Below are 23107 nucleotides of genomic sequence, written 5' to 3'. Positions count from 1 at the left end.
GTGTACAGGTAATCTCTTCATGGATAGTTCACACACACATGCCCTCCGCCCCCAACAACAAACAAGGACCAATAGCGGCCTTTGCTTACTTAATTTTTGTTTTAAACAGTTTCAAAACTACAGCAAAAATGAAAAAAAAAAAGTATAACAAACGTTCTATTCATTGCCTTGTTGCCACCATTTTGCCATATTTGTTGTTTTCTCTGTCTCTGTCTTCCTCACGTTCGGTTCTATACCTTGATTGGGAAATGGGTGGCTAGGGATAGGACTTGACAAGGTTTCTTCATCTGGGAATCCACACCAATTTTCTTTCTCCTCAATCTTTCAGAATACTCCTTTTTTTTTTTTTTTTTTTTTTTTTTTTTAAGGCTGGGCGACGCCCTAGGGAGTTAAACTGAAGCACTGTTACGCAGTAAGCAGCAGGCTCCTTTCCCGAGTCTCGGCACAACCTGTTTGTGGCAGGAGTTTCAGCTGGAGCTGCTATACCGTACATTTTAGCTAGAACATTTTAGCGCTCCTTCCACGATGCTCTTTATACCCTCTAAGAAAACTGCTTGGTACTTTTGCCAAAGCCCCTGCTAGATCCGGCGATTTGTCTACAGAGGTTTGTCTCTCTGGTCTTGGGAGTGTGATCCTGTGTACGGAATTCTCTCCAGGGCTTAAGAGCTAGGCTTGAGAACTCTTTTGGTTTTTTGTTTGTTTGTTTTTGTTTTTATTTATTTAAAAGAGATGCGCTGGAAAAGTAGTTTCAATACGAAGAAGATACTCTGTATAATTTTAAAACTTCACCAAAGATGAACGGAATCACACAGTTATTTCGAGTCATATGATCTTAACCGGACGAGCCAGTCAGCTTCCCTGGTGGTCTAGTGGTTAGGATTCGGCGCTCTCACCGCCGCGGCCCGGGTTCGATTCCCGGTCAGGGAAATACTTTTTTTCTCAATTTTCTAGAAAAATATAAAAATCACTAGAAATATGAAAATGTAAAGTGCAATCGTTTCTACATTTATTCTAAAGAATATCACATATGAGTAATATCCATAGCAGAGCCTTTTACTGGATCTCACGATTCTAGAAGCTTCCTTCAAACGATTAAAAAAAATTATTTTCTTTAAACTTGGAGATCAAGTTTAAAGATCTAGGACGAATCCTAGAGTGTCTGTCTGTCATCTCTCTTCTGTCTTATAAATTTTTTTTCTCTCTCTCTTCTCTTCAATCAGAATAAATTTGCAAGGAAAAAAAAAAAAAAAAAAAGGTCTGTTCTAGCCTTCATAAGAAAACTAAGCGAGCACAGACATGACCTGCGTTGGTGGTATAGTGGTGAGCATAGCTGCCTTCCAAGCAGTTGACCCGGGTTCGATTCCCGGCCAACGCATTGGGTTACTTTTTACGTTTTACGTTCAGCTATCCAACGATCCCTGATCCCTGAGATCCAACCCTCCCGAGTTTCTTTCCAAGCGTTTATGTGTCATACACTATGCGGATCTTGTTCGAACAGCGAATGGCGTCACAGACATCTACGGATAATCTTTTTCGGTTTTTTTAGGGAAGTATCTAAAATGATGGCTGACTCTCTTCTGATACTTTACAGGCAGCCCCGCCTTCGGTTAGGGAGGTATCGCTTTATGAGTGGAGCCAGGAAACACCGCCCTGGAGAAGGGCTCCCTCACCAGCTCTGCTTCTTTTCTGGTTGCACCATTCTGGTAACAAAACCATTGATTCCAGAGCACAGGGTGGAGACGTAAATGAGAATGTGGTTTGGGAATGCCTGCAAAATGGCTTGTTTCTTTGGAGAGAAACAACATAGGCGGGCGGCGGGCGGCGGGCGGCGGGCGGCGGGCGGCGGGCGGCGGGCGGCGGGCGGCGGGCGGCGGGCGGCGGGCGGCGGGCGGCGGTTTCTCATCCCAGGTCAGGAAATCCCGGGAAGCGAGGAGTTGATGCTCACGCTAGTATTGCGGAAGCATCAAGCTTACAAAGCCAGACTTTTGACATTACGGCCATATAGAGTACATTAAATAAACCAGACAACGCAGGAAGGCTACTCTCATTCAAAGGCCATTAAATTGAGGCCGCAACCCGCTGCTTGCCCGGTGGCTCGCCGTGATCGTATAGTGGTTAGTACTCTGCGTTGTGGCCGCAGCAACCTCGGTTCGAATCCGAGTCACGGCATTTAGTAGTACCGTCCCTTTGCAGCCTTTTTATTTACTAATTAACAAAGCTCTGATTTTGCCTTTGCGGTAAAACTGAGTCCGCTAAATAATTCCACGCGGCTTATCCAATACGAGGATCCTAAACTCTTGGGAAGAGCCAGATCTGCAAAGGAGCCTGTTCCTGCCTTCCCAAACGCAAGGGAGAAATAGCCCGGTGATACTAAAACTTGGCACATCCACTCTCTGTCGGAGAACCAAACACTTAGGGAGGAGAGCGCCCGTGTCTCTGTCGATTCTACACCAGATGGCCTGTTACTCGGGCATCACAAACTTGGTGTTAAAAACAAACTTCTGCCGAAGAAGAATGAATAGTACCTATTTTCCCAGTAAGAGTCTCTCACACCCGGAGCCATCATCACAGAGGTCTACATCGAAAAAGGCACCAGGGTAGAAGAGCCAGCTTCCGGAAATACAAGTCCCCTCACACCCGTCCCGCACTACCCGAACGCCACAAGGACTGCCTTCCGCGTCCGCGCGCTCGCTCGGCTGCTCCTCAGTGCTACGCGCCCCAGAAACCCAGCTCTCAGTGATACCATTCAGAAAGAGCTGGAGGAGGCAGAGAGACCCACCTGTCTCTGTGTATCAAGAGTATCAGACAAAAGGCACTAAATTATAGGTTCTGGAACTTTGCTAACGACAATTGGAACAATTGCGCCATTATACACAAGATTATAAAGACATAGAAAGAGGTATTATCTACAGGGCCCGGCTAGCTCAGTCGGTAGAGCATGAGACTCTTAATCTCAGGGTCGTGGGTTCGAGCCCCACGTTGGGCGCTTTCTTTTAGTACTTCTGGGTTGGTTTTTGTTTTTGTTTTGTTTTAAAAACCCTGCTCCTTGCAATTTTGATTCTCATCTCAGCTGGGAATCGACTCGTAAGCATCAAAATTTTCATTTACACCACTGTTTTAAACTGGTCTTAGGAGGAGAAGGCACAAGGTGTTCTATAATCAGCCTGGATTAAATGAATCCTTGGCTGAAAAAAAATAACAAAACGACAATAAAAAAAATCCCAGCAACAACAAAATAACCATTAATAATAACGATAATGACGATGATAATACAAACCTGCAAATTACTCCAAAACTTTACCCCATTTATTCCAAACTCTAGATTTACAAAGATTCCAGCCAGGGATTTCAGAGTCGTGGGAGACCTGGGTCCCTGTTCCATGCTAACTGCCCAACAGCGCCCTATGGCTTTCCTCTGTCCCTTCCTTCATCTTATCCAGGACTCTGCTTTAAGAAGACCAAATAGCATCCATAGAAGAACTGTAGGAGAGTTTCTACCCAGGCAAACACGTTACTATTGAGTTACTCTGGGTGTTGGAGATCAAATCCAGAGCTTTCAAGTTCGTTATGTAAACTCTCTCCCACTCAGCTAAGTCCTTATCCCCACCAAACCCTTTTTCCTTTTTGTTGGAGACAAGATTCCCGCTTATTTGCCCAAGCTGGACCTGAACTCATTCATTCTGCAGCCCAGTCTAGCCCAGGAAATATGATGCTTCTGTGTCAGCCTCCCATGTTGGAAAATTTTATTTTTATTTTATATTTTATTTACATTTAAGATGCCATCCCCTTTCCACATTTCCCCTCCCTAGAACACCCCTGTCCCATGCCCCCCCTTTCCTTTTTGCTTTTATACGATTTTTTTTAAATGTTAATCAAAGGATTTATAAGTTTGGTAATGCTCAATCAGAAGCGTAACCCAAAACCCAGCCTAGATATAAAAACTATCTTTGACTGGTGGAGACATGTAAACATCTGCCTCCATGCCCCCTCTCTCTTTCTCTCTCTCATCACCTAGCTTCTCCTCTTCTTCATCTTCTCTCCTTGTTCCATCTCTTCCTCTCAGTACTCCTTCCCACTTAGCTCCTCCTACATATCACTCTTCCTGTTAAAGTAGAACTTTTCTCTCAAAATACATTAGAGCATACTTATTCCTAATTGTACCAGTGAGGTACAAGATAGTCCTAATACCCAGTCCATCATTCTGTTGACTAACCAGAACCTCTGTCATCTCTTCTAACTAAAACACTTACTTTTGATCCTGGCTTTTTGGCTTTAGAATGAATGTCAGCTGGAAACCATCTACTCAGATCTTTTCTCTCAAAGTAAATAGCCAGGATTGGTTATGAGACTATAGGTCTTCAACCCCATCAGAAATCCAGAATGACTGAGTTAACTGAAGTTATGGGAAGCACTAAGCATAGCTTCTAAAACTTAGCCAATTTATAGAGACCACTGAACACCTGAAAAGCCCCTATACTACCGAACGTTGGAGCATCAAATCTTCAGCCTTCTGGCCCAGAATCATCTGACAGACCTTAGTGATGCAGGATTATTAAGGGCTGATTACTCTGTCTAGGCAGATATAATCAGTGAACTATTCTGCAAGTGTGTCCTTTTCTGGACAGTAATTTGTCTGTAGATGGAGAGAGGCAATTCTTGCCTAGTGGCTGTCACCGCACAACTGGAGTATCTCCAAGGATGCTCAATTTTTTCTTAGAATCCACAACAGGAAGCTGTCAGGAGCAGACAGGTCTCTAATCAAAATGAACATTATATATAAATATTTGTAGCATCAGTTCTATGGACTTCTGATGTTTTGAAAACCAACTATCCATGTAAGGTAACCTGGACTGTTGTCTGTTCACTCCTCTCAGCTATTTCTAAATAAAATATGGAAAACACCCTAACAATAAACTCAAAACCATGAATTTGCTATAGTCCCTTAACTCATAGGTTAACCGTCCCAAATCAGTTAAAAAAGGGCTGGGTCTAGGCCTTGTATTCCTAAATGTGTTATACAGGCACAATGCCCATGAGAGTATCAATATTCATCTCATTTTTATATTAATAAGAGGCTCATACCAATGAAAACCTTAAATTTGAAATCAAAGTAAATTTTGTACCATTTAAGAAATTATAACTTCATCTTGATAATAATTATACAGATTTCTACCAATAGGTTATGGCTATGCAATAAGTCCTAGCTAATGCCCCCTGTTCCACATGTTGGAAAATCTTAATAATTTTTTATCTAGAGGGTGAGGTGAATGGGCAAAGCTAAAAAACATACTTGGTAAAGAAGTGAAAGTCACTATTAGAACTGACAATGGATGGTGTTTCTCACACTTGTGGTTAGGAAAGTGCTCTATTTCTGCTCAGATGTGACTGTGAGGGGAGGGGGAGAATGCACATGCGCGCTCTTAGACAGGGTCTTGCTATGGCTCCCCAAGGTCCTCTGACCTGAGCCTCCCAACTATAGATTTTTCACCTCTTTTGCCCTTGGAGACAAGGTCTTAATCTGTAGACCAGGCTGGCCTTGAACTCATAGAGATCTGCCTGCCTCTGCCTCCTGAGTGCTGGGATTAAAGGCCCAGCAAATATTTTACTTTGAACAGGACAGCCCGGCTGAGGTGTTTTAATCAGATCTCCTCTACACTGGCAGCAGTCAAAGACACTTCGCTCTTGTTTTCTTTTCAAAAACTAGGGAGAAATGTAACATATCTGAGGGTTGTTCAGGCTTGGCAGTACAGGTGTATAATCCCACCTACCTCCAGAAGCAGAGGTGCAAGGGTCACAAGTCAAAGCCTACTTGGTTTTACACACTTAGAATGGCAGGCTTGGCCATTCATAAAACTCTGTCTCAAAATTAAGAGTGGACAATACCTCTCCGCCTAAAAAAAAAAAAAAAAAAGAAAGAAAGAAAGAAAGAAACGAAAGAAAAAAAGAAAGGGAAAAGGCCAAAGTAGGTGAATAAATTTAATCTCACCTCTCCTGCTTTAAAAGTACAAGAGGGCTGAGCAATGGTGGCGCACACCTTCAATACCAACACTTGGAAGGCAGAGGCAGGAGGATTTCTGAGTTCGAGGCCAGCCTGGGCTACAGAGTGAGTTCCAGGACAGACAGGGCTACAGACTTGAACAGCCAGAAATAAAATTAAAAATGGAAATATTGATGTTGTAACTGAAAAAAACTACTATACTGGCTAATTTTTAATCAACGTTGATTTGTGTACACAAATGTTTCCAAGCTTTTCTCATCAAATAGTGGGTGAATTTGAGAAGTTTTTCTATTAGCCCTTTTCTTCAAAGTCTTATTCTGAGGGCTGGGTTGGGGGACCAGCATGCAATACTGTCATTTTGTGAAGCAAAGAAATAGTTATTTAGGGGATCTAGGAATTCTGAGACCCCAGACATAGACTATGGGAAAGCTACGTTTGCTGAATTAGTAGCAGGTTAGAAGTCTTTGTAGAATTGGAGTCTTCTTGTATTATTTAAGGACTCTTCAGACTTTTAAGGAAGACAAATCTAATTTTAAATGACTAGAGAAGAGAATTTTAACTAGGCAAAAGGCACCGTCCCTGGGTGGGCTCGAACCACCAACCTTTCGGTTAACAGCCGAACGCGCTAACCGATTGCGCCACAGAGACATGCAGAGTGGAGGCTGTAAATCCATTTGCTAATCTTAGAATATATTTTTTAACTTCCGGTTTATTCCGGCCGTCTTCAGCTTTTGTGATCTGCAAAACTCCCAGCATTCCAGAAACTAAATCAAGACACCGAGAACATTAATTGTCTTTAGCAAATTTGCATATTAATCCGGCGGAACTCAGCTCTGTGCCTCAGACCTCCTCCCAACGCGGGGTTCCAGTTTCTCAGTCTCAAGAGTCGCCTGCCTTCTACTGGTCACCACAGCCGCTCACTCGTCCACTCAGGTAGCATCCTCAGCCTCCACCCGGGGCCCCGCAGGCCCGAGTGCAGGTGGGTCGAGCCCCTGCGCCCGCCGCGTGCCCCGCGGCTTCTTCACTTTTTCCAGAGCTCGCCAGGCACCCAGGGACACACGTGCGCGTGTGCGCTTGGAGAGAAAGACATTCCAGCACATGACTTCCAAAGAAAAAAATGTCCCGGAGGGCTTTTAGTTCTACGAGGACTCCAGAATGAGAAAAGCAGACCTGCTTTTTGGAGGAATGTTTCCTACATTCCCCGAGCTGTTAGAATCTGGCAGAGGTCCTCAGTGGGAACTCCATGTGCACTAAAGACAAACCCATTGCCCCGCCTCTCAGGGGAAAGTGGCCTAGTCTTTGGGTCTCCTCCAGTGGCTGTGGGAACTGTTGAAAACAAAAGCCGAGCCTACTTATCCAGGCTAGTAATCCACAGACTCTGGCAGGCTGAGGCAAGAGGATCACAAGTCCAGCCTGGACTATATATAGTCATCCTGTACAGTTGAGTAATACCGTGATCACGGCAAATCAAAGGTGAAAAAGAGGATTGCGGACAGCGCAGCGGTAGAGTGTCCATCGCCTAATCGAGAACACAGTGACACCGCGGATGGGGACCACTCCATGGGGAGAAAGCACGGTTTATTGGTCAGTTTTAAAGTTCCATGGCAATCTCTCTGGGACAGAGAGACCAGGAAAGGTAGGGAAAGCCTCGCCAGTTTTAAGAGGACCAGATCAGATAGCTGCAGGGGAGAGAAGTGTGCAAACCAGAACAGCCTGGGGACTAGCGTGGAACTTGGATGTTGCAGGTATGTGTTAATGGGGACATAAGAGTCTGGGAAGTAGTGCGGGGGAAGGTTCGGGGGCGGGGGGGGGGCTTTGGTGCGTGTTGGGGGTATATAATGCAGAACTAAATGCCTGGTTGTTGGAGGTAGTCGGCTGTAAATACAGATAATGGATTTAATGGCTTTCTGACAGACAGGGATGACACAGATTCTATTCCAGGTACTGAGAGAAACAATAGCAGAAAGATAGCAGAATTTGGCTAGCTCGGGGTGATAGGTGCTTAGCAGAGGACCTTGGTGGACCCCGATGCCAGGAAGAAGAGGGATGTGAGAACACTGGGGACAAAGACAGCCACATCTACTGACATGAAATGTCAACCTCGGGATTTGAAAGCAGGGTAGCATGGCTCCTGAAAACATGCTCAGAATCACTTTGCTGACATACCACTATGAAGAAAGTCAACTGTGTATTTGTTTAAACCCAGAAGAGAGATCATGTGAGATCGGCCCTAATGTCCCCATGTTCTGATGGCCACCCCATAATCACTGTCTTACAACTGCCTCCAAATAGTTCTCTTAAAACAAAACGGAACAAAAGCCCCGTGCGGTGACCCTGCACAGAGGCAAGTGGGTGGATCTCTGTGTTAGGTTAACTGTGGCCTACAAATCAAGTTCAAGGACAGTCAGGGCTATTGCATGGAGAAACCTGGTCTCAAAAAATAAAACCCTAAAAGCAACAATAACAAAACAAACAACCCCTTCTTCTGGGCTTCAATCCTAGTTTGGGGAGCAGAGGCAGGTGGATGAACCACAGTGAGTTCTAGGACACCTTGACCTACTGAGCGAGCTACAAAAATAAAAATTTTATTACATTCTTCTTTATCTTCAGTGTATATGTCTGCTGCCTGCAAATACCCATCTTCAACCAACACTCTTTTCTAAACCTGGGATTTTCTTCCTCTCATACATTGCTCTCGCTTACCCACATCCGTTCCACAGCCTGTTCTTAAAAGACATGTCATCAACATTTTGAATTTAAAAACTCAAATAAGAACGAGAGATGGTTAGCTGGTTAAGACCACATATGGTGGCTCACATGTGTCTGTAACACCAGCTCTGGATCTGACTTAGAAGAACACCCAAACGTCCTATACAGAGACACAACAGAATCAAACATATATCTTTTAAATATTTTAAACACACACACAAAGAGAGAGAGAGAGAGAGAGAGAGAGAGAGAGAGAGAATGAGAATAAAAAGATACCATAAGGAATCTCCATACTCCCACCACTTGAAAGTACGGTTACAGACTATGACGTGTGTTACAGTAACCTTCGTCTTTCCTTCTATACTGTACGTCTGTACTTGCAGGAGTATAGGCATGTATCGAGTGCAAGTTGCAACCAATCAGGAAAAGCATACAGGTGGCAAGGTTTTTCTCTTAGCACCCCAGGTTGAGGAATGGCTTTTATGAACAGATGGCCATTGTCGCTCGGGCCATTTTTGTTTGGTATCTCCACAGAGAGAAGACCCAAGGAAAGCAGCAAGGCTTGCAAGGCGGGTTCGGTTGGCTTGTGCGGAAAAGGAAGCTGAGGCAGTTCCCTCCAGAATTGCGAGTTATTTGGAGGGAGAGCTAGCCTCAAGTGAAGGAACTGGAGAGGTAGCTGTCACGGACAGAACAGGACAGGACAGGACAGGACCACAAAGAAACCCCAGGCCCCCAGATCTGTGTGCTCTGAGTTGGAGGGTTCAGGACAAAGACACCGTAGGTGCAGGTTGAACTCCTCAATCAGGAGGCAGAGGAAACCCAAAAGTCTTGTACCCTAGCTTCGAGGGCATAGCACACGGCACGGGACAGACAAAGAACTGGAGCAGGCTGACAAGACACTGCGCGACAAGAGGAAGTTGCACTGATGGAAAGCAGTCTTATTTTTCGCACCAAGAAGATCAGGGGAGAGCGCGAACGCAGTCCCCCACTACCACAAATTATGCAGTCGAGTTTCCCGCATTTGGGGAAATCGCAGGGGTCAGCACACCCGGAGTGCAATGGGTGAGCCTCGCCCTGGGAAAACCACCTTCGTGATCATGGTATCTCCCCTGCCAGGTAAGTATGCCTGCCTCGCACCCAGCCCCGACTCACACCCGCCGGCCCGCCACCCTTAACGCATGGTCACTTCAACCCGCCCGACCGCGGGCCTCCCCGGACGCACACGCCATCCCTGCGCTCCGCTGACACAGGGGATCCGCACTCTCCTCCACGCCGCGCACGAAATCCCTCGCTTTCCACGGCGGCTGCGGACGCGACAGCCCCTGCGCGACCCTCATCTGCATAGACCACGCCCACGCACTGACATCTAGGATGACGTCCCAGTCACTCCCGCTACCCTTCTACGCGTTCCCCGCCGAACAGTGCAGCGCGCCCGCCAGCTGGGAGGAGGCGAAGTCACCCTGCCCTGCTGCCCTTCTCTGCGCCTCACCGGTACAGACCACGCACCATCCGCGGCGACCCGGGGAGCACGACACGCCCCTCCCCTTCGCCGGTCTTTATATATTTATATATTTATATTTCTCTTCGGTCTTGTCCCCTTGTTATACATGGAGCAATTTAAATACAGAGACAATACTGTAAACTTAGGAACTTAGGCAGGTCAGAGATTTACGCAGCAAAGGTATTGACAGATTTCTTTGGGGTTTTGTTTGTTTGTTTTTGTTTTTGTTTTTTGTTTTTTTTTTTTTGAGACAGGGTTTCTCTGTGTAGCCCTGGCTGTCCTGCAACTCACTCTGTAGACCAGGCTGGCCTCGAACTCAGAAATCCGCCTGCCTCTGTCTCCCAAGTGCTGGGATTAAAGGGACAGAATTATTTCTAAGTACACCAGTGTTGTTCTTTTCTAATAGTTGTTACCCAAGACATCTGTCCATTTTGAAGAATTATATTTTTCTTCTAAGAGTGAGGTGCAGGGGATGTTAGTGGCAACCATGACATAAGTTATTTGTGACCCGGAGCCTAACCGAGCCGTAAAGGCTGGTTCCAAGTCGAGGTTGTTTCTCTTTATTATGGGAATGGAGGACAATTGTTGATATTTTTAAAACGTATTTTAATAGACGTATTTTTAATAGACCTTTCTTTTTAGCCCACCACCAACCAGAGATAATGGAAAGGAAAAGTTAATAGGGTAAAAGAGGGTGCGGACCTGTTTATAAATCTTTTGGGGGCACAATTTCAATTTTCCTTGTCAAGATAGCAGTTTAGTTTGCACGAATCTGCCGCTGTAGCTTGATCCATTTGCAAACACCGTTTATGAATCGGTAACGGCAGTTCCATCCAGAAGAAACCGCAAGTCTCTGACAATCGGTCCGAGTCCGGGTAAGCGGCAAGAAGCCACTGAAACACGACCAGAAGTTTTCTGGTGCATTTCTCCTTCGAAGTCGTGGCACATGTTCTATTTCCTGTGATACACGCCTTTTACTTAAACACAGCAGTCCTCAATTCATACCTACTAAAAGCCATTACAAGAAGGTTAGGTCACAGAGTTGGGCAAAGAATGGCTATTTAAAGGCTTTAAGATAATTCAAGGCGATTGTTCTCCAGAGGACCTTGAACACTCCAGCTGCCCGCAGGCAAGAAAGTTCACCACGCCGACCGGCGAAGGGGAGGGGCGTGTCGTGCTCCCCGGGTCGCCGCGGATGGTGCGTGGTCTGTACCGGTGAGGCGCAGAGAAGGGCAGCAGGGCAGGGTGACTTCGCCTCCTCCCAGCTGGCGGGCGCGCTGCACTGTTCGGCGGGGAACGCGTAGAAGGGTAGCGGGAGTGACTGGGACGTCATCCTAGATGTCAGTGCGTGGGCGTGGTCTATGCAGATGAGGGTCGCGCAGGGGCTGTCGCGTCCGCAGCCGCCGTGGAAAGCGAGGGATTTCGTGCGCGGCGTGGAGGAGAGTGCGGATCCCCTGTGTCAGCGGAGCGCAGGGATGGCGTGTGCGTCCGGGGAGGCCCGCGGTCGGGCGGGTTGAAGTGACCATGCGTTAAGGGTGGCGGGCCGGCGGGTGTGAGTCGGGGCTGGGTGCGAGGCAGGCATACTTACCTGGCAGGGGAGATACCATGATCACGAAGGTGGTTTTCCCAGGGCGAGGCTCACCCATTGCACTCCGGGTGTGCTGACCCCTGCGATTTCCCCAAATGCGGGAAACTCGACTGCATAATTTGTGGTAGTGGGGGACTGCGTTCGCGCTCTCCCCTGATCTTCTTGGTGCGAAAAATAAGACTGCTTTCCATCAGTGCAACTTCCTCTTGTCGCGCAGTGTCTTGTCAGCCTGCTCCAGTTCTTTGTCTGTCCCGTGCCGTGTGCTATGCCCTCGAAGCTAGGGTACAAGACTTTTGGGTTTCCTCTGCCTCCTGATTGAGGAGTTCAACCTGCACCTACGGTGTCTTTGTCCTGAACCCTCCAACTCAGAGCACACAGATCTGGGGGCCTGGGGTTTCTTTGTGGTCCTGTCCTGTCCTGTCCTGTTCTGTCCGTGACAGCTACCTCTCCAGTTCCTTCACTTGAGGCTAGCTCTCCCTCCAAATAACTCGCAATTCTGGAGGGAACTGCCTCAGCTTCCTTTTCCGCACAAGCCAACCGAACCCGCCTTGCAAGCCTTGCTGCTTTCCTTGGGTCTTCTCTCTGTGGAGATACCAAACAAAAATGGCCCGAGCGACAATGGCCATCTGTTCATAAAAGCCATTCCTCAACCTGGGGTGCTAAGAGAAAAACCTTGCCACCTGTATGCTTTTCCTGATTGGTTGCAACTTGCACTCGATACATGCCTATACTCCTGCAAGTACAGACGTACAGTATAGAAGGAAAGACGAAGGTTACTGTAACACACGTCATAGTCTGTAACCGTACTTTCAAGTGGTGGGAGTATGGAGATTCCTTATGGTATCTTTTTATTCTCATTCTCTCTCTCTCTCTCTCTCTCTCTCTCTCTCTCTCTCTCTGTCTCTCTCTCTCTCTCTTTGTGTGTGTGTTTAAAATATTTAAAAGATGTATGTTTGATTCTGTTGTGTCTCTGTATAGGACGTTTGGGTGTTATCAGAGATCAGATCCTCCGAGAGCTGGTGTTACAGGCACTTGTGAGCCACTACACGTGAAGGGCTCGTTATGTTCTCTTTTTTTATAAGGTGCATACATATAACGAGGACATTGGCGGCAAGTTTTCCCGTCATAGGGGTTTTCTCTAGTTTTAAGCAAATATTTAAGTCAGTATTTCTTAAGTGTGTCGTGGACGCACGGTGACTTCGGACGTTTTCAGGTGCCAAGCTCCCTTTGCCTCGGAAGACAAACTGCAGGTTGGGGATCTTGGCCTGATTTCTGTGAGGGAAGGAAAGGCACTCAGATGGGGTGTCTGTGTAGTCTAGGAAAAAACTGCAATACATTTATTTGGCAAACAAAGAGTCTAAGACATGTTGAACCTCATTGGAAGATTGGAAGAGCATTTTCTTCAGTCACCATGAGGAACCGCCATCCTTGAATCTGCTTCTACAGCACTGACTCTTCAGACTGCCTTTGATTCCAGTTCCCCTTTCAAATCCCAAGTCGAATTGTCTTTCCCGCTCTAGTTTCCCAAAATCCCTGTTGCTCAGTTACTGTGAGTAAGCTTGTTTTGGGATTCAAACTCTTCTGTCCTAGTACTACCCAGGGCTGACTCCGATTACCTGCCTCAGATCAGGGGTGACTGGGTGAAATCAGGGTGGTATGGCCACTAGACTAGGAAGAAAATTCTATCTTTAAAGACTTTTTGTTGTTGTTGTTTTTGGTTTCTTTTTGAGACAGGGTTTCTCTGTGTAGCCCTGGCTGTCCTGAAACTCACTCTGTAGACCAGGCTGGCCTTGAACTCAGAAATCTGCCTGCCTCTGCCTCCCAAGTGCTGGGATTACAGGCGTGTGTCACCACTGCCCGGCTCTTTAAAGACTTTTAAAATTATTTATTCACTCATCTTAGTATATGTGCTAGCCAGGTAGAGTTTGGAAAACAAGGTAGTCAGGCCTAGAGGCCTTTACTTACTGAGAAAACTCTCTAGTTCCAAATTCTACCTAAATTGTCATTCCTGAGGTATATAGTGTGATATAGACCCTCGGACCACCTTCCTGCTGCTAGCAAAGCATTCTTCCACAGATCTCCAGCTCTCCTTTACCTTTTATTTGCTGAATTGCCAGGGCTGGCTGTGAATTCGCTCTGTAGTCTACACAGACCTTGAACTTTAGGTCCTCTTGCCCTAGGCTTCAAAGTAACTAGAACTAAGGACATAAGTAACAGGTCAAGCTCCCACCACGGTGTGGGAAGCCATGGCAAGGCCTTACTCTTGGCAAACACTCACCCTTGGCTTTCCTATCTACAATAGTCTTCTTTCTGCTTACCTTCCATGATTCACTTGTCAGTTCTCAGAACTTCAAAACAAGGCCTCATAGCAACACACCTTAGTAACCCTTCCTCCTGATCTCTAGATTTAGCCAACATCCTGCTAGATAGATGTTTTTTAGAATCCCTGGTAATGGCAAGGCTTTGTAGGAATAACTTAGTAGACCCCACAGCTGCAGCTAGCTTCCTCCACCTGAAAAGCCCTCTTTCCTTTCCTACCCCTCCCCATATCCTGTTTTCAGAGTATATAACCTGTGTGAACAATAAAAATTTTGCCAGCTTGATCAGACTTCTTGATTTGCTGTGCCTTTTTATTTTCTCCCGCATCTCAGTCCTCTCCACAGGGTCTAAGGGTCCCACTTGCTTGTCCAGCTGGCCTGGACACCATTGTTTTAATTTTTAAAATTAAGATAACTGTACTTTCACCAGTAATGGCACATACAGGATAGGGAATCTTCGTGTTCTTCTCTTCCTCATTATAGATTGGAAAACATTGTATATGTCTGATACCTGGGACTACACTGTAGATCTGACTCCTTGTTGTTTTCAAAAGGGGTATCACTATGTAGCCTTGGCTGGCCTAGAACTCACACAGATCTGATTGCCTCTGCCTCCTAAGTGGTGGGATTAAGTGTACTACAATAACCAGCCTTATTTTTATTTTTAGATTTACTTTTTCTTATGCGCAACTGTTATACCTGCATATATGTATGTATACATATATTTTTGTATGTGTAGCACATAATTTTTGGTGTCCACCAAAGTAGACTTTCTGAAAATGTGGTTACAGATCATTGTCAGCTACTGTACACCACACCCAGGTCCTCTGCAAGAGTAACAAGAGCTCTTAACTATGTAGCTAGCTCTCCAGCCCCTTCTGGTTTTTGTTTTTGAGACCAGGTTTCAAATAGCACAGGCTCTTCTTACCTATCATAAATGGCCTTGAATTTCTACCATTCTTGAGCCAATTTCAGAAGTGTTTAGATTACAAAAACAGGCCACCACACCCTCCTGGCCTTCACAGTTTATTTACTGTGAGTGGTGTGTATGTTTTGCTGGCTCTCCTGTCACCTCACTCAAGAAATCCCAGAGCCACTACCCATGCTATACAGCCCTGTGTCCCTTAGGGCAGTCTTTCTCTAACAAGAGGGTTGTCTGTGTATAGAGTCCATTCTCCAAGACCCCCAGCCCACAGAGAAAATAAAGATTCTGGTTAGCAAAAATGAACCCAGGGAGAGCCAAGTGTGTGAATTCCAACAAGGCCCACAGATAGATCTGGGTACAGCACCAGCCCAGACATGGGACACTGGGACCTATGCAGAGAAAGGCCAGAGGACCGGGCCTTAGAAACTCGTTCCAGGCAGGTGAGACTGCAAGCAGGCAGTTGGTTAGGGCTGAGTAGGTTCCCCTCCTTCTTTCAAGTCTCTAGCTCCTTCTTGGGCTCCCTGCCTCCTGCCTTCTGCATGTCTGTCCACCCTACACCAGGCCTTAAGGTCCCTGTCCCCCACTTTTTGGACCTCTTTCTCAATCTCTTGGTGTCTGCTCCCCGCTCTCTGGGTCTGCTGCCCACCCTGCCTCTGCAGAGCCCAGGCTGAAGATCAAAGGGTCCAGTAGACTGTGGCAATGAGGAAGATGGAGAGAAGACTCAGGATGAAGATGTCAAAAGTCAGTGGCCAGAAAGCCTGGAAGCCCCTGCCCACGAGGGACGCCCGTGAGAGATACGACATGAGGAAGTGTGGAGCATAAATGTAGAGGAAGGGATAGATACTACACAGACCACACACAGAGCCATGACTCTCATGACCCTTTCCCAGCTCCATCAACCACTTGCAAGTGCTTTGAATAAATGTTCTCTGTTGCTTATTACTATTCATGGGTTTCTGCTACAGCTCTTTTTTCTGGTCCACAATGACCTGGAAATCCTGGGAGGTGCTCTCTGGACTCCTGATTCACACCTATAGCATGACCCTGCTCCTTCCCACTGCTGACCCTGCTTCACCCACCATTTAGGACCATGAACACCCAAAGGCTGAGAACAAAATGGGGACAGGCTATCAAGAACCAGATCTGCCTGCCCTGTCCCTACTGGATCTCCGTCTCCCCCAGTCTCTCCAGTCTCTCTGACTTCACTGCTGTGTTCCTCCTCTGACTGTGCCCAACAGCTGTGGGTGCCATGGCTTCCTGTCTCCCCACTGACACCTGCCCTTTCTGTCTATCCTCATCCTCTGTCTTCCTACCATTTCCTTCTGGCTTTGTCTCCTTTCCGCCATCACTGCTGCTGTCCTGTATGGATCCCTGCTCTCTGCACATACCCACGTTCTTCTCTGTGTGCATCTCTGTGACTGGGGATTTCCTCCCGGCGTCACATCCACCACCTGCATTGGCTTCCTCAGCTTTCATGCGTCTCCTTAATTCCCTTGGCCTTGATCTCTCTACCTGTGGAGGTGTGTCTTTGGGCCCGTCTCTCCTTGTTCCTCTTACATTTAATGAAACATGCTGCCATGACACAGACCTGTTTTAAGGAACAAATGAGTGATGAACGAACACACAGCTCTTCGGTGGTGGCTGGCACACTGCATGGATTCACTGAATGGGAGCTTTTCTATTCGGGGTACAACACCTCAGACAAGGCATTATAAAACCGATTGTATCCAGGTTACACCCTCGGTAGTTATCCATGCTGCAGACCCTGTGACAGAGAGGACACTTGTCTTCTCTGTGCAGCAGCCATTCCTGGGCTGAGGGATCCCAGAACCTGAGTTCCCAGCAGATCTGCTCCTCAAGGACCTTCAGAGAACCTGCTACAGCCTTCACTCTTCCATCTGCTCTTTAGTGAAAAGCTTTTTTTTTTTTTCTTTCCCTCAGTGATGCAGATATAGGCCAGATTAGACCAGATTAAAAGTAGATAAAGGCAGGTTTATTAGGAGGCAGCTCTTGGATGGGTTCACAGATCTCAAGGGGAGGTCAGTGAAGTCACACATCGAGGCTAAAACAAGGCGTTTTTATGGGTCTCTGGTGTGGGATGTTGATGTGTATCTAGGAGGTGGGAATGTGTCCATATAGGGTCAAAAACTGAGCTCTTGGGCAGACACTCTTGAGTGGGTTGCTGGAAACTCAAAGAAGAGGAATGATGGCATGTTAGCCCGGAGTTTTCTCCAAACATGTGGAGGAGTTTCTCTGTGTGGGAAGAGTTGGGGAAAGGAGGCAGATGGGGTTTCCTAGCTTGGGGGAGGGCGGGAAATGAACCGGGGTTCCAACCTAACATCAAGTTCATTCTCATGACTGAAAAGAGGAAGTAAGTGAACCGCAGGACTCAAACATGGGCTCTGAGGAACAGCAGGCTGTGGAGAAATAATGCCAGAGCTAGAGGTCTGGGGCACACTGCTAACACTCAGGGAAACTCAGCCAGGCCTCCTGTTCCCTCCTCTGTGTTCTTGTCTCCAGTGGTAAAGATGTTCCTCCCTTTCTGAATCTTAGTGAAGGCCCTTCCTGTTGACGTAAATGTTACAGCAGTGGTTCTCAACCTGTGGGTCGCAACCCCTTTGGAGTCACATATAGGATATCTTGCACATCATACATTTACGATTCATGGCTGCAGCAAAATTACAGTTATGAAGAAAAGCAACACACCAATTTTATGTTTGGGAATCACTACAACATGAGGAACTATATTAAAGGGTAGTAGTCTTAAGATGGTGGAGAACCACACTGTATTAGAGAGCTATAAACTCACTCCCACACACCAAATCATCTCAGATAGGGAACAGAGAAGAAACCACCAAGGCCACAGGATAACCAGTTAATTTTGTTGGGATTACTTACAGAAGCAGAAACAACTCAAAGACAGCTGCTTCATCCCCAAAGCCCTTCATAGCATGGATGGCAGTTCACAAAAGCAGGAAGCCTGGAGTGCACTGCACAACCTGCAGGACACTCACAGGTAGGACAGTGTGCTTCCCAGGTAGCTCAGGTAGTCTGAGAGCATCTCATTGCAGTCTCACAGCTTGTGTGTGTGCTTGAGGAATGAGGGCCCTAGAGACTCTGGTCAGTTTCAGGAACTTCCTGGAGCTATTGATTTGTTTACTTCTTGAGTTTCCTTGCAGGATACAGTGTTTCACTTCATCTCCCTTTAAAAACGCATCTAGTGTCTAAACTTCCCCTTAGAACAGCTATTGTTTACTTCCCCTTTAAATCTGTCTCAGAGTACCTCCAATATGGAAGGTTTTAATCTTCTAGGAACTGCTACACAATGGCACCTCTCCCATGAGGGTCTTGGCACCTGCTTCCAGGGAGAAAGGACAGGGAGGAACGAGAGTCCTTTCAGCTTCTGCTTAACATAATTAATGTACCAAGGTGCCATGTTTAGGGACAGTGTGTCCCAAACCCATCACACCTAAGATTGCAAACCCCAGAATCCAAAACAGTAATATAAGTGACTGTGAAGTTTAGCTTCAAATGCTTAGGTCTATACAAAGGAATGCGAGTTTGTATTCACTTTTTCTCTCAAGTTTATTTGTCCAATGTTAATTATGGAAACTGCAGTCCTCTGAACACTTCAGTGTGTCCCCTAAGAAATGCCATTATCTGGGCTGGAAAGATCTGCTCTCCAGAGGACCTGAGTTCAATTCCCAGTAAACACATGGTGGCTCACAATCATCTATAATGAGATCTGGTGCCCTCTTCTGGCCTGCAGGTATACATGCAGGAAGAAAGCTGTATACATAATAAATCTTCAAACAAACAAACAAACTGAAATGCTGTTATCCATGAATGCAGTCAGCGTGGTGGTTGGTATATATCTTATCTCTAGTAACTTGCTTTTCCTTGGTGCTCTCATTCTCCATACAAGGTTCTGGGAATCGAGGCCAGCCTGGTCTACAGAGTGAGTTCCAGGACAGCCAGGGCTACACAGAGAAACCCTGTCTCAAAAAAAAACAAAACAACAAAACAAACAAACAAACAAACAAACAAAAAAAAAGGTTCTGGGAACGGCCTGCAGAGGGAACTTGGAGCTTTTGTGGGTACCCTACCTAGGCCATGCCAGGGAAGCCAGCAAGGAGTCTACTCCTCAGACTCTGGCTATCTCTCTGAGCCTAGACCAAGCCTTTGCTACAGGATGAAGATGCTTCCAGAGGATGCTCGGCCACAGTATTACCTGAAAACCAGTAAAACAAGATCCAGAACAAAACAGACCAACATAGAAAGGCAACTGTAGCATCTGATCCAGCCTGCACTGAAAAACTTGCTCACGGGATGTCACTCAGACATCCTGGTACAGTTTACCTGTGTAGGGGGCAGCGGGTATTGGGTGAGTTTGGGGTCTAGTGATTGGCAAAGTAAGGACTTGGAGCCAGGTAGTATGGGGCAACTTTCCTCTGTATGGCCTCTCTCTCAGTGCTTTCTTATTCCCAGTCTCATACCTCAGACACAGGGCTGAAGTCTCACTTAAGTGAAAGAAAACAACAACTTTCTTCTTAAGGTAAACAGAAAGGTCCCACCGAGATTTGAACTCGGATCGCTGGATTCAGAGTCCAGAGTGCTCACCATTACACCATGGAACCCACATGCCATGTATATGTTCTATATACACCTAGGATTGTGGAATTACCTACCATCTAACTTCCTGCTGGTCCTACTGTATTTCTTCTGCATTTATGAAAACAAGATCAAGCTTACTCAACTTAGAGCTGAGAAAGAGTCCTTCCAGCCTCCGTCATCCTTCTCAGATTACCCTTCAATCCTGACCAGATGTGAAATTTCCCTAATAAATGGTGATAGTGTTCTTGCCTCGCACTTTGCCTTACCCCACTGCCCAGAAACACCAAGATTGGGATTCAGAAATTCCTGTCTTGCTTGCAGACACACCTTTACTTCCTGTAATAGATAAAGTGAGTCCACCATGGAGTGGGGAGGGAGTGGGGATGTGAAGGAAGGAGGCTTCATACTTTCCCTCGAATATACACATTTGTATATCTTTGGTAGGTTTTGTGTTTCTTACAATAAGTATCTAATTTTTTTTAAAATTAAAATAACCTGGACCTGCTCCTTTAATTCCAACACTTGAGAGGCAGAGGCAGATTTATATAGCTCTGTAAGTTCCAGGCTAGCCAGGGCTGCATAATAAGAAACCAGGTCTCAAAAAAACAAAAGCACGGGTGGGGTGGGGTTGTAGGAGTGACCGACAACACATTAATATTTTAAAGAAATAAATATTTCGCATCCTGCATGCCGGCTTAGCACTCGGCTGGCAGAGCAATGGAGGACACTCCCTGAGCAGCAAAACAAGATGGTCAGGGTGGGAGGCAGCTAGCTGGAGATTAGTCCTTTTCTGACTGGTGACATGATTAATTTTGCTCCAGTGTTCACACTGGGCTTCCGTTTGCTAAGTAGCAACTTCACACCTCCAGGCATTCTCAGTCTGACAGCTTCTCCAGGAGAAAAACGTCTTTATTTTCAAAACTGACACTTGTAGCCGGGTGGTAGGTGATGGGGGGGGGGGGGTGGAAAGGGGAGGAGAGTGGAGCCTTTAATACCAGCAGAGGCCCGCGGATCTCAGAGTTGGAGGCTAGCCTAGTCTACAGAATGAGTTCCAGGGCAGCGAGGACTACACAAAGAAACCCTGACTCAACATCACCCTTCAAAAATGACACTTGTTTGTGGGAAAATGACTAAAATTTGTGCCTCAGCACCTGTCCCTGTCCCCATTGTGGGTGCTTTGTCTGAGGCTAAGCAAGAAACTCTAAATCACCTACATCAGAATAATTAAATAAACATTTATTTTTTTCCCAGGTATGGTAGTGCACACCTTTAATCCCAGAACTTATAGTAGAGACTGGTGGATCCACCAGTTCCAGGGACACAGCAGGGTTCTGCGAAAGAGCCCAAGTGGGCTTCAGGGTCAGGTCCTTCCGAGACCCCGAGCACGAGCGAGGGGCTGGTCACCCCGGGTGTGTGCTGGAGCTTCCGCGCGGTCCGCGTGGGAGAGCGCGGTGCAGGAGCTCAGGGAGGCGGGACGGGAGGGACGGTAGCAGGGTGCGGTCAGGTAGCAGCGCAGGGCAGGAGCCTGGAGCAAGACCTGCGGAGACAGTCGCGTGCAGGGCGCGGCTGTAGGGGGTGAAGGAATGGAGTTTTGTGGGGTGCAGAATGCGAGGAAGAGGAGGACAGCTACAGTATACTCATACACATAAAATGAGTAAATAAATACATCTTTAAAAGAGAGAGAGGGAGATTGAAAACCTGTCAGGCGTGATGAAGCACACATTTAATTGCAGCATTTGGAAAGCAGAGGCACGCATATCTCTGAGTTCCAGGCCAGGCTGGTTTACAGAGCAAGTTCCAGGACGGAGGGGGAGGAGGAGGAAGAAGAAGAAAGGGTTGAGAACCACTGTCTTAGCTAGCTTCCTGACAAACTGCTTGTCCAGGGGGAAGATTACCCAGATGGTTCCTTTCCTCTTTGCCTTTCCAACTTTCTTTACAAACCTTTGGTTAGGTGGTCAGTGGTGGTGCACACCTTTAATCCCAGCACTTGGGAGGCAGAGGCAGGCAGATTTCTGAGTTCAAGGCCTGCCTGGTCTACAGAGTGAGTTCCAGGACAGCCAGGGCTACACAGAGAAACCCTGTCTCAGAAAAAAAAGAAAGAAAGAAAGAAACCAACCTTTGGTTTCTTTTTGTGGCTGCTGTTTTCTTCCACATGAGAGAGAATAGCATGCAGATAGTAGTGGCTACACTTAGATTTATTTATCTTACACATATAAGTGCTTCACCTATATGTATACACAGGTTCCATGTGAATGCTGGTGTCCCTGGAGGCCAGAAGACCCATCAGGTCCTGTGGTGGTTTGAGTGAGTGGCTCCCTTAGGTGTATAAGGTTCAGTGCTCAGCCATCAGAATGTGGCACTATTTGAGAAGGACTAGAAGGGTTAGGAGAGGTGCCCAATTCCTGCAGATCAGGATGTAGCTTTCAGCTACTGTTCCAGCGCCACGTTCCCCGCTGTGATGACAACGGACTAAACCTCTGCAATTGTAAGCAAGCCCTCAATGAAATGCTTTCTTTTTATGAGATGCCTTGGTCATGGTGTCTCTTCATAGCAATAGAACAGTGACCTAGACACATCTCCCGGAACTGGAATTACAAATGGGTGTGAGCCACCTTGTGGGTGCTAGGAATAAAACCCATGTTCCCCAACAAGGACAAGTGTTCTACACTGCTGAGCCATCTCTCTAGCCCTTGGCCACTGTATTAATCAGGATTCTCTAGAGTCACAGAACTTACGGAATGACTCCATATATTAAGGGAAATTATTGGAATGACTTACGGTCTGCAGTCCAACTAACCCAACAATGGGCAGCTGCAAATGGGTCATGCAAGAATCTAATGGTTCCTCAGTCCCAAGAGGCCAGGTATTTTAGCTGGTCTGCATAAGCTGGAATCCTGAAGAAGTAGGTCCCAACAGATGTCCTGGAAAGTTAAGTACAAGCAGACAAAGAAGAACAAACACAGGCTGGAGGATGGCTCAGTGGTTAAGAGCACTGACTGCTCTTCTAGAGGTCCTGAGTTTAATTCCCAGCAACCACATGGTGGCTCACAACCATCTGTGATAGAATCCAATGCCCTCTTCTGGTGTGTCTGAAGACAGCTACAGTGTACTCACATACATTAAATAAATAATTCTTTTAAAAAAGAAGAAGAAGAACGAACACTTCCCCTTTCCTTATATAGGCCTCCAGCAGAAGATATGGTCTAAATTAAAAATGTGTACCCCCACACCTGGACTTGAAACTTGCTCTGTCCTATGCTGGCCTTGAACACAGATCTGCTTGCCTCAGTCCCCTGGAATTAAAGGCATGTACTACTTTGCCTGGGTCTAAGCTCTTCACAGCCACTATGCCTGAAGATCTGGATCACAAGTGTGCCTTCATTTCTGGATTGTAGTTCATTCCAGATGAAGTCAAGGTGACAACCAGGAAGAACCACCACAGCTCTGTTATTTC

General features: G+C 46.5%; 8 non-coding genes across 8 annotated transcripts; 5 read left to right on the top strand and 3 right to left on the bottom strand.

Moving 5' to 3' along the window:
- Nucleotides 1-855: 855 nt before the first annotated feature.
- Trnae-cuc (transfer RNA glutamic acid (anticodon CUC)) lies at nucleotides 856-927 on the top strand. Its single transcript has one exon. It is a non-coding gene; the product is annotated as a tRNA-Glu (tRNA).
- A 376-nt stretch (nucleotides 928-1303) lies between these two features.
- Nucleotides 1304-1375, top strand: Trnag-ucc (transfer RNA glycine (anticodon UCC)). Its single transcript has one exon. It is a non-coding gene; the product is annotated as a tRNA-Gly (tRNA).
- A 722-nt stretch (nucleotides 1376-2097) lies between these two features.
- Nucleotides 2098-2169, top strand: Trnah-gug (transfer RNA histidin (anticodon GUG)). The gene has a single exon. It is a non-coding gene; the product is annotated as a tRNA-His (tRNA).
- A 744-nt stretch (nucleotides 2170-2913) lies between these two features.
- Nucleotides 2914-2986, top strand: Trnak-cuu (transfer RNA lysine (anticodon CUU)). The gene has a single exon. It is a non-coding gene; the product is annotated as a tRNA-Lys (tRNA).
- A 3586-nt stretch (nucleotides 2987-6572) lies between these two features.
- Trnan-guu (transfer RNA asparagine (anticodon GUU)) lies at nucleotides 6573-6646 on the bottom strand. The gene has a single exon. It is a non-coding gene; the product is annotated as a tRNA-Asn (tRNA).
- Nucleotides 6647-9667: 3021 nt separating this feature from the next.
- Nucleotides 9668-9831, bottom strand: LOC117707953 (U1 spliceosomal RNA). Its single transcript, XR_004606692.1, has one exon. It is a non-coding gene; the product is annotated as a U1 spliceosomal RNA (small nuclear RNA).
- A 1957-nt stretch (nucleotides 9832-11788) lies between these two features.
- Nucleotides 11789-11952, top strand: LOC117707942 (U1 spliceosomal RNA). The gene has a single exon (XR_004606684.1). It is a non-coding gene; the product is annotated as a U1 spliceosomal RNA (small nuclear RNA).
- Nucleotides 11953-19604: 7652 nt separating this feature from the next.
- Nucleotides 19605-19676, bottom strand: Trnaq-cug (transfer RNA glutamine (anticodon CUG)). The gene has a single exon. It is a non-coding gene; the product is annotated as a tRNA-Gln (tRNA).
- Between the last annotated feature and the right edge of the window lie 3431 nt (nucleotides 19677-23107).

Source organism: Arvicanthis niloticus, chromosome 4 (assembly GCF_011762505.2).
Source record: "Arvicanthis niloticus isolate mArvNil1 chromosome 4, mArvNil1.pat.X, whole genome shotgun sequence".
Lineage (NCBI taxonomy): Eukaryota > Metazoa > Chordata > Mammalia > Rodentia > Muridae > Arvicanthis > Arvicanthis niloticus.
Note: the sequence above shows the minus strand (reverse complement) of the source record. Positions and strands in the feature narration are given on the sequence as shown.